The sequence below is a fragment of the Sinocyclocheilus anshuiensis genome, unplaced genomic scaffold, assembly GCF_001515605.1.
Source record: "Sinocyclocheilus anshuiensis isolate Anshui unplaced genomic scaffold, SAMN03320099.WGS_v1.1 scaffold460, whole genome shotgun sequence".
NCBI lineage: Eukaryota > Metazoa > Chordata > Actinopteri > Cypriniformes > Cyprinidae > Sinocyclocheilus > Sinocyclocheilus anshuiensis.
The window spans coordinates 150,590-161,358 of NW_015554101.1; positions in this window are offsets into that span (position 1 = coordinate 150,590).

Here is a 10,769-nt window from a genome sequence, read left to right on the forward strand (position 1 = left end):
AGCTCCTCGAAAGCGCCTTGCTGTGCCTGCTCCTCCAGAGCGCCCTCCAGTGCCAGCTCCTCGTACGCGCTTCCCAATCCCCGAGCCTAGCCCAGTGAGGGCTCCTGATCCCCCGTTGAGCCCAGGGAGGGCTCCGGATCCACCATGGCTCCCCGAGTCCCCTGATCCGCTATGGCCGCCTGAGTTGCCTGCTCCACCATGGCCTCCTAGTCTGCCTGCTCCACCATGGCCTCCTAGTCTGCCTGCTCCACCATGGCCTCCTAGTCTGCCTGCTCCGCCATGGCGCCCTGAACCAGATCCACCATGGGTCCCGGAATGCCCAAGTTTCCTGTTCCTGTCCTGATTATGTTGATTTAATTCCAGGTATTGCCCGTTTATTTCCATTGATCCCAGTTGTGTCTCATCATCCCCTCGTCTTGTCATGTGTTTAAATAGTGTTCCCTGTTTTTAGTTCAGCGTCTGGTATTGTTCATGTCTACATGTGTTACGTGAGTTTTCCGTGTTTCTTTGTTAATATTAAATCTCTTTGGATTGATGTTCTCCTCGTCTCCCTCCATTCCTTGCTCACTCCACTCAGAAGTGCAACCGTGACAGTTAAACTAAGTTTTCAACTTAAAATATTAGTCAGCCGACAGAAGGCATGTAGTAGATTGTGTAAAAGATAATTCAGAGGCCTTAGTAATTTGCATATCAAATAAGATTTTTTTTTTTTTTTTACAAATATCTTTGTAATTTTTTACTTTTGCTATTTAGTATTTTTTGTACATGCACTTTGTTTGTCTGTCATGGTGTTAAAGTAGTGACACAGAACAGTAACAGTAATTTAACTGTCTTAGACAATAGTTTTTCAACTTTTAACATATATAATTTGTTTAATGACTTTGAGTACACTAAGTAAGCTGTTACTGTATGAAAATAAAGAGCTTGACTTGAATGGGCCTTCATGGTTTAAAAGACTTTAGAATCTTTATTTATCTGTCATTCTTTGTAACTTGATTGTTAAAGTTAAGGTTAAAGTAGTATACTGTATTTTACTGTAATAATATGAACAATAGTAAATAATTTGGATTTCTTAACAAAAAGGCTTCAAATCTGCAGTTTTGTTTGGAAACAGGACAGAATGAGGTTTACATACCTAAAAGAGTAGCTTACACTGTATTTATGAGGTTATTAAAATTGATACAATGTTATGGAACAAATGGCAACATACAACTAACAACCGGATTTCACTGTAAATATTCCCAGGCCTCTCCGTGAACAATTGATCCATCAAGTATCTTGCAAGACTAGTGGGTTTCCGATGTATGCCGTGGCATTTAGCCTCGTACATGTGTGTGTTTGAAGACGAGTGTGTGTGAACGCTGGAGAATCACTTATTTTCTGCATTCCTGTGGCTGATTGCAGTGAGGGAGGATTGCTGGGAAACTGTGAGTGTAAACACACAGTAGCCAGTCTGATTCTCACCCTACTGACACTACACTGCCCTCCTTTGACACTGGACAGGACATGCCTCATCTGTGTGTGAGCGACTGAAGCAGCCAAAATAACAGACTTAAATATGAGGGAATGCTATCCAATGATCTCTTTAATTTGTGTTCTTGCTGAGCAGAAACACACAATTTACCAGATGCAGTGGTTACTGGACCAGATACGCTATTGAAATCATTGAATGGTACACACACACACACACACACACACACACACACAACTTACTGGTCAAAACGTCACTACCTCTCAAAAGCCAAAAATACAGTAAAAACGGTAATATTGTGAAATATTATTACAATTTAAAATAACTGTTTTCTAATGTAATATATTTTAAAATTGACGTTTTTTTCCCTGTGATGCAAAGCTGAATTTTTAGCATCATTACTCCAGTCCTCAATGTCACATGATCCTTCAGAAATCATTCTAATATGCTGATTTGCTGCTCAGTTATTATCAAGTATTATTGGTGCTCACTTATTAATAATGTTTCTTTTTATCCACACTGAAAAGTTTTTGCTACTTAAAGTTTTTGCGGAAAACAAGGTATTTTTTCCAGGATTCTCTGCTGAATAGAAAGTTAAAAAGAACAGCATTTATTTGAAATTGAAATCTTTTGTAACATTATAAATGTATTTACTGTCACTTTTGATCAGTGATCAATGCATCATTTATTTCTTTATTTATTTATATAATTGGTAATAATAAATGAGCAGGCAAATCAGCATATTATCAGCATATCATTTCTGAAATTGTAAAAATATTTCACAATATTACTGTTTTTACTGTGTTTTATCAAATAAATCTTAAATATATTAAAATATAAAAATGTGGAAAAAATGTTGATTTTGACTGGTCAACTGCAGATATTCAGCTGCATATTTCTGAATAATGATGAATGCCGAGAGTAATTCTCACTCATTCAGGAGACTGACGCTTGCATAGCTGTTCTCAAGTTTTTCTGTGTTTTCTAAAAGTGAGCAACTTGATAACTCAAATCAATATTTCAACTACACTGTTTTTTGTTAAATAAATATTTTGTTAAATTTTGCCAAATAAACCTCAGAAAGGTGATCAGGACCCACGATTATAATGGAATAGATTGATACGAGCGTATCTGCAAACAGTTTACACAGTTTCTTCACAGCTCCAGTGCATTTGTTCACTAGGTTATAATTTTTATGACTATAAAGAGACTTGAGCAGTGACAAGCAAATAGACAAGAAAACCCAAAGCAAACAGTGATTCACGCAGCTCCTGTGAGTGTTTATGAACCATGTCTGTGAGAGCACTGAGAGCAGTCAAACCAACTAACTCATCCACTCATCCATCTGTGCAAGGATCTGCTTGAGGACATGTACTGTATGCTAAATCATCACTATGGAATTATAGAATTTATATGGCATTTATGTGGACAGGGTGCAAATTATGTGGTTTGATCCCCCTATTTAAGGCTTGAACCTCCTAATGGAAATCAAAACAACAAGTTGGAGGGGTTCAGATTTCAGGTTTTTAGGATCTTTGGACAATAAACAATTTTGGTTTCTCCCCTTAATGTCCAATGTAAAAGCTGGGTCCTGAAGCAAAACCAGTTGAGAACCACTGAACTAACATACAAAGACATTGGCGAACAGTGTTGACTGGTGTGAATTTGAATGGTATGCATAAAATCTGTGGGCGTCACAGTCCCATTTCCGATGTGTCGCAACGGCTTAGTTTGACTAAAGGCTCTGGAAGCACATGAGAGTGAAAGCATGTGTGTGTGTTTGTGATCTGCCCGACGTCTCAAACTGCCTCTGACGTTGCCAAGTCCACTTTGGCAGGCAGACCAAAGAGAGCGGGGCATGCTGAGAAACACGTTGGTGCTGTTTTTGATTGGCCATGGAGAGATTTTACTCATTGATTGAACCAACATTTTGATGATTTAGTTGATGTAAGTGAGGACTGAGGAGTCATGATTCACAGAATGTGTCTGAGCAAATTTACATAAAGTGTCATGAAACCACCAATTTCAGCACAAGATGGTTCTCACCAGTATTTTAAAACATAATAAACTGTTTTTGCCCCAGCCATATGCCACCTACACTCACAAAAAAACTTACAAAATTGTCATTGGGCTGGTATCCTAAGGTAGAAAAGCTTAAAGGTACATCTTTGTGTGTTATTTACCCCTAAAGGGTACATATTAGCACTTTAAAAGTATTAGTACTTTGTATCTCTTTCTGAGAGTGCATGACACATTGCTGACTTTATATATCAGACTGAATTGAAGGCAATATTGATCATTATAATTGATTTGAACTCCAACAAACTGGTTGTGCAACTCTACAATGCATCGCATTATTTTCTTGTTGTGGAGCTGCTTTTGTTTACAGCAGCAGTGAAAACTACTTATCTAAATTTGTAAAAATAAAAAGTAATTTGAAAAAAAAATAAAAGAAACTGATCTAAAACTACATTTTCAAGACTCTGAAAGTACCTCAGATAAAATAATAATAATACAAAAACTCACAAAGTAAATTTAGTTTTAGGTATGGAAGCCCGTTTCCGCCACTGAATAATAATTAAAAAAAAGGTCATTGCGAATTTTTATCTCTCTTTATCTCAAGTTGAACTGACTTTTTTTCTCGCAATTCAGATTTTTTTTTAAAGAATTGTCTGATACAAACTAGCAATTCTGACTTTTTTTCTCAGAATTGTGAGATATAAACTCTCAATTGCGAGTCAAAAAGTCAGAAAACAAAATACATTGTGAGATTTTATTTTTATTTTTTTAATTTTTTTTTTTACCTGTTTTGATAAAATATGAACATGCAAGTAGATGACATTAGCATTAAAACTAGACAGCCTTTAGAAATGTAATGTTGTTATTTATGATACGATGTAACATAGCAATTTTGGCAGCACAAAAACTAAAATAAAAATTAAAAAGTGTAAGTGTAAGTGTAAGAAATTATAATAGATATTTAAAAAAATCGCATCATATGACCCCTTTAAGAAATCAATGGTAAATCAAACTAGCTAACTACTGTAACCTCAGGTGAATGGGGCCTCATTGCAGATTGTATCTACAGTGTCATGTCTATTTCATGTCTGTCATGCCTAAGCCATGTCTATGTCACATGCAGTTGTCTTCCCTTATGAAAATTAACCATGGCTTTCCTACAAATAAATAATAAAAAACGTAGTTATTACAGTGAAACCATGGTAACCACAAAATAGCCATGGTTTTGCTACACTAACCATATTTTAACCATGGTATTTGTAGTAAAACTGTGGTTGTACAAATGTCAACAACAATCAACCAAAAAAAAAAAAAAACATTGTTAGTACATTTTTGCTATAATAAAACCATGGTTAATTTTCTGGAATAAAATACCCAATAAAATACATAAACGCTAAAATGAAATATAGTGGATGGTGAACAGACGCACATACTGTATGCACAAATTAACAAAAAAGGAGGGATTAAGTCTTGACCCTTTTAAAGGAATAATATGTGAATATTTTACTTGCGTCATTTAAGTGGCTGCCTGATGTCATCAGTATGGATTTATTACTGATTGCTAGCTTTGATTATCTGCTGCTTCATTGTCTGCCCTTAGACACACACACACACACACTTTCAGAAACTCATACCACATGCCGTCACAGATGACATTTCTCCCAGTTTTCCTGCACTGAAGGTCATGACACGGTCGGTCCAGCTTCAGGAAATAGGGTGTGGAGGGACCCAGCAGGGCTGCTGAGCTCCTGCTGTCTGTATGGGCTGAGGGGGTCAAAGGTCGCAGGAGACACAACAGGAGAGCACTCAGTCCCAACTCAAAGCTACAAAGAGCCTCTCGTAGCTCAGACAGAAAGACAGGTCCTCCATCCGTCAACACTTCACTCACAATTTCTCAAACGTCAACATGGTAACAAGCTAACTCAGTGGACTTCACCTGTTTGGAGAAACCTATCCTCCTTTTGAGGTGACAAAGCTAACTCGGCATAGCTGCTTCGAGTAATGTTCAAAGTCAGAGTCAGGTTTTCATCATCTCTTTTGTTATTTGTTTCTGAATTCAGAGGTGGCAAAGTGCTCCAGAGACTCTGACTCAGCTAACCATGTTTGGTCTCCTCATCCAGCACAGAGGGAGCTCGAAAAGAAACATTCCCTCTCTAATCCCCAAACACTTCCCTAAACGTTTCACCAGCGCTGTGTGCAGGTTCTGTGCGCATTGCTCAGCAGAGGTCCAGCTCTTTAATGGGATTGGCTGGCAGGAGGTTTTAACGTATGGCCTCTGCTAAAGCTATCAGTGTGAGTACTGGTGCTGTCTGGGCCCACTAAGCAGATAAGTGTAAATATGAAAGCAATGTAAGTAAACCAACCCTAGCTTAAATATCCCTAAATACACTATCCTGGCTCCAGCTTAGGATGGCCAGATGTCCTGGTTTACCCTGATTAAAAGTTATTGAAATCTGTAAATATGCAGCAAATCTATATGTTAACGCTGTAAAGCCTGACATATGAAATAATAGTCTATAATAAAAATCTATTTAAAAAAAATTTGAAAATCACTTGCCAGTCTGTATCTTAGGTTAATGATCAGGGTTAGTTTTTATTGTGGGGACAAAGCATATAATGCAATGCAATACAATGATGATGGAGAGATGAACAAAAAATGTTCCTCAAAAGCCTGATGGATCTTATTTGATACTAACAAAATGGATAATCAAGTTGTTTCAGTCCAGTAAGTGTTCATCTTGAAATATTATTAACAATTTAAAAGTTATTCTTACATTTACTTTAAAACTCAGTAAAGATTTCACAGCAAAAAAATCATGTGAACCACAACCTGAAAGTGGACATTTTTATAATTATACTAAAAGGTCTTTTACTTGCTGAAAAGGTATAAACTATCAATCAGACACAAGAAGGTATGTAGTAGATTGTGGAAAATTTGCTTATTAAATATAATATAGTAGGCATTAAAGGGTTAACGCTGTATGGTTTCAAATGTTAAACTGTTAGGCCACAAGCATACTTTACACAATTATGCAAATGCTTAGCTGACAAAATTTCAAGTGTGCATTTCTGTTAGCATGCGTATGTGTTCTTCTAGCAGTTGCAAACCTCAGGACTCAAAGAGAGCGGTAGGGTTACCTTCAAATATCTGTGCAATGTATCATGTCACAATAATATCAAATGTCTTTTGATGCTTGTCATCTCAGCGTAAAAAATAATATAGAAAATCTGTTCATGATTCTTGTTGGTTATTTTCATCCTCACAATAGCTGCCAGCTTTGCATGTCTTGCTATGACTGCTTCGACTATGGGGAAGTGAGCTGCATGGTTCATTCATAAAGGTGAATCTAAATGAGCTAGTGGAAGCAAGAGGAAGGTTTGATGTGGGTTGTTTGGTTAGCTTGGTCCTGTTAGCCCCTGCTGGCAGAAGTCTTAACTACACCATTATGGGAAGAAAATCTTTCACTATACCATTATACAGCAATTCAAATGTGCAGGACTCGGGAATAAGGACTGCATGATGGCCTAGGGTCAGTGTGAAAGATGTTTGGGACAGTTGGCGCAATTGTCACTGGCCCCATTAGGCCAATACAGCATCATTATGACAGTTTAGCATTTGCAGGTTTTTGAGTCTTGCCAATTTTAACATTCAAGTGATTTTAAACCACTCAAGCACAAGAAGACGTGAAAGAACTCAATTTACTTTTTGCACACACTGTCTGATAAACACACACACACACAACCAAAGCAAGCACACAGAAAGCAATCTCACAGACAGTGTGCAAGTACTGTTTCACATCTTCTTTTGCTTGAATGGACAAATACAAACAAAGTTACATCATAATATCCTTGGCAAGTATTCACGTAAACACAGTCGTGCCCATTTTAATGTTACTCAAAATAAAAAGAGAAAATCAGTCACTGCTCTTTAATAAGGATTAATCATATATTTAATTCATACAGTGAAGAAACTGAATACTGAAACTGAATTACTATAATATTTTTGAAATAGACACTGTTGTTAGACCAACCCGCTTCAAATCTTCAAGCGCTATTTAATTTATATCACAGTTCTGTTGTATTTATTTGTGCCATTGCTTGTAATTTGTTTAGTTCTTTAATAATGTTTAAACCTTGTTTTAGGCAGGATGTGGTATCAAAATTCCAATCAGATTAGATTACCATTTCCACTAGTATCTAAAATGTAGACATTTAACATTATTTATTAAAATACAAATCATGAAACTGATAACAATACTTTTTCTTTTTTGGCAAGGCCAGGGAAAATTTTGGCAGCAAAAAATCTGAACCAACAGCCTGACTTGGCCAATAAAAAAAAAATCCTTAGCATCGAGCCTCAAAGTAACATTTGTCACTGACCAGTTATTTTTTGGATGCTCTTAAAAGCCTGAAATAGGCATATCTTTTCGCTGTCTGTTGCCTTTGTCATCACAGGTTACCAGCGAATGGAACTATGCACATTCTTGTCATGATGTAATTTTTCCTGTGGTTTCAAACTGATTAGTCACATGGTGTTTATGGCTCAGTTGAAACTTCCATTCTCTGAATGCTCATACAGCTGCAAAGCTAACAGACATGGACTACAAAGCTTTGATTTTGAGTCTTGAATTGCAGTGCCACACTAATGCACTCGTCCTCTGCTCTGCTCCTGATCATGATGTCTACGCTGCATAGTCCAGTGTCAATGCACTGAGCATGTGGCCCTGCTGCCCCTGTTTTCCACTTCAAAGCTCACAGGCATGTGAATGCTCAGAGACAGAGCGCTTTTCTCCTGCTTAACTTCTGTGGGGAAACTTAATCTCTCATGAGGGGGGTCTGTCCTCACCCTCTTCTACCTCCCTGAGAGGCAGAATGCTAAACGGCAAAACACCACTGCCCTCTACCCAACATGCTTTAAAGGGCCCCGCGGGTGTACTGCCCACCATGATGACATACTGTAAAAGCTGCAGTATTTCTCTTCTGTAAATCAGAGATTTTGTCCTGAGTAGTCGTGACCATGGCAAGTGATGAGCAAAAAGACATTTAGTCTTAATTAAGTGCATTTTATTTCTGCAGTGTTGCAGACAGTAGCCCCACCCACTGTGAAATCTCATTGGTCCAAAATCCCACTTCTCATAACTGCATTAAAATCCTTAGAAATTGAGTTATGTAATTAAGGCCACATTTACATTACATAGTGACCTTATTCTGATTTTTTCCTCCCATATGGCACAGATCAGATATGACCCACGAAATAAATCAGATATGAATCAGATACATGCATTTAATTCTGTCATGTAAGAGGGCAGATTGGATATTCTCTGACAAGGTGGCAAATGACATCAACTCATGTGGACGCTTTTCCGGGTCAGTAAGCAGGGTTGGCAAGTCTGCGTTTTTTCTTTTACACTGTTGCAGCGGGTTGTTTTTAGTCTGCAGGTTAAAGCGATCTCTCTCTCCTGCTATTTTGATGGAGGGGGGTCCCCACCGGAGGGGAAAACCATGGAAAAAACACGAATGGGCTAGTTTTGAATGACAATTTGTCTAGTATTGTTTTGCAGACCTGGCAATCTGTCAGTACATCGACCCTGGGCTGTTTCGCCAAGTGTACCGTGTAAATGCAGATAACGGATGTGGGTCATTTTTAAAAGAAGATGTAAGCTGGTCATCAGAAAAATACGATATATAGTCAACAAATCGGAATTGGGCATCAAGAACTGCAATGTAAATGCAGCCTTCCTGTCCTATGTTGACATTTTCATTTTAAAGTCAAGTTTTTATTTTTATGAAAATAAAGAAATAAGTAACCAATGGAATTATGTTACATCACATGGTCCATAAAAGATGCCTAATGCTAAAGATGCTAAATATATGAGCTAAAAGTTCATTTTTGTTAGTGTGAAGGAGTTAGCATAAAATTAGCTTCAACATGACTATATTCTGATTGGCTGTTTGTGACGTTTACATTTTTTTTTCAGAACAGACAAATTGCTCGTTACGGTAAACTTTGCATATCATATACGTACATGGTTCCTTTTTCCATTTAATCCTGTCTTTATCGGTTTAAAACACTCTTTACAAAAGCTTATTAAATTTCCTCTTAATTAAGCTGTCATGACAGACATTACGGTGATGATTTCCATTTCAGAGCTGGAATTCTGCAACAATGTGGCAGTAATTCTATGAGCTTTACCCACAAATCCATCGTCTCTCTGTTATAGTCATCAGCCATTTTTCGCATATTTCCTTGAAACAAAATGGATGCTTCACTGGTGCCATTTGGGATCAACAGCTCTGAAGCTGTGTTCCCAAGAATGTTCCCTCAGCTGTGAAGCCCAAGAATAGATAATTTTTCATCATGAGCCGATGCTCTGTTTTTCCCTCATTCACATTCAATTTGGGGCTCATTGGAGTCCAACCATGACGCTTATTTAGAGGCAGCCAGAAGATGAGCTACACCAGACAACCTGGCATCAGCCTTTCTACATACATCAGTCAAGTAAAATGGGTCACCATGTGTATGCTAATGTATCTGACAAAAAAACTGAACAAAAAAAAAGGCTTTGTTGACACTTTTTTTGACCCACGCATTCTTTCTTCCATGTAAAGTCAAGTCTTCCTGTCTTAAATCCCTCTGTTATTAAAACATTATTAGATTAGAAAGTGTCTGGCTTTATGCTGACACACTGCCTGCTATCTCCACATCACAAGCTGGACAAACAATGACAACATGGTGTTCTGTATGTTTAGCGAGGTTTAAAGCGTTTTCACTGATACACGGTAGGAGGCGCTAATACGCATCTTCTAAAAGATTACTGAACGTCTGGATCAAAACACAATGAAGAAGAAGCAAAAACAAGTGATCACATGTAAGTAGATGCATATGTAAAATAACGAGATCATCAAATATTAAACAGCATATAAATTAAAACGGCTAACGTTACTGAATGAAATGTCGATGGAAGCGATCTACTCCATCTATGTTTTGATGGTGGAGTGGGGTATGAGTGGTTATGAACAAATGAACGAATGAATGAAACGCATTTGTCCGTGTTTCACCCCGTCTCGAATCGCGCTCGCGGAAAGCGCTTGAGAAACAGTGTCTCTTCCGCGGCTCGGGCGACTTTAGTGGGGTATGAGTGGTTATGAACAAATGAACGAATGAATGAAACGCATTTGTCCGTGTTTCACCCCGTCTCGAATCGCGCTCGCGGAAAGCGCTTGAGAAACAGTGTCTCTTCCGCGGCTCGGTAGACTTTCAACTCATTTTTTTTAGTCT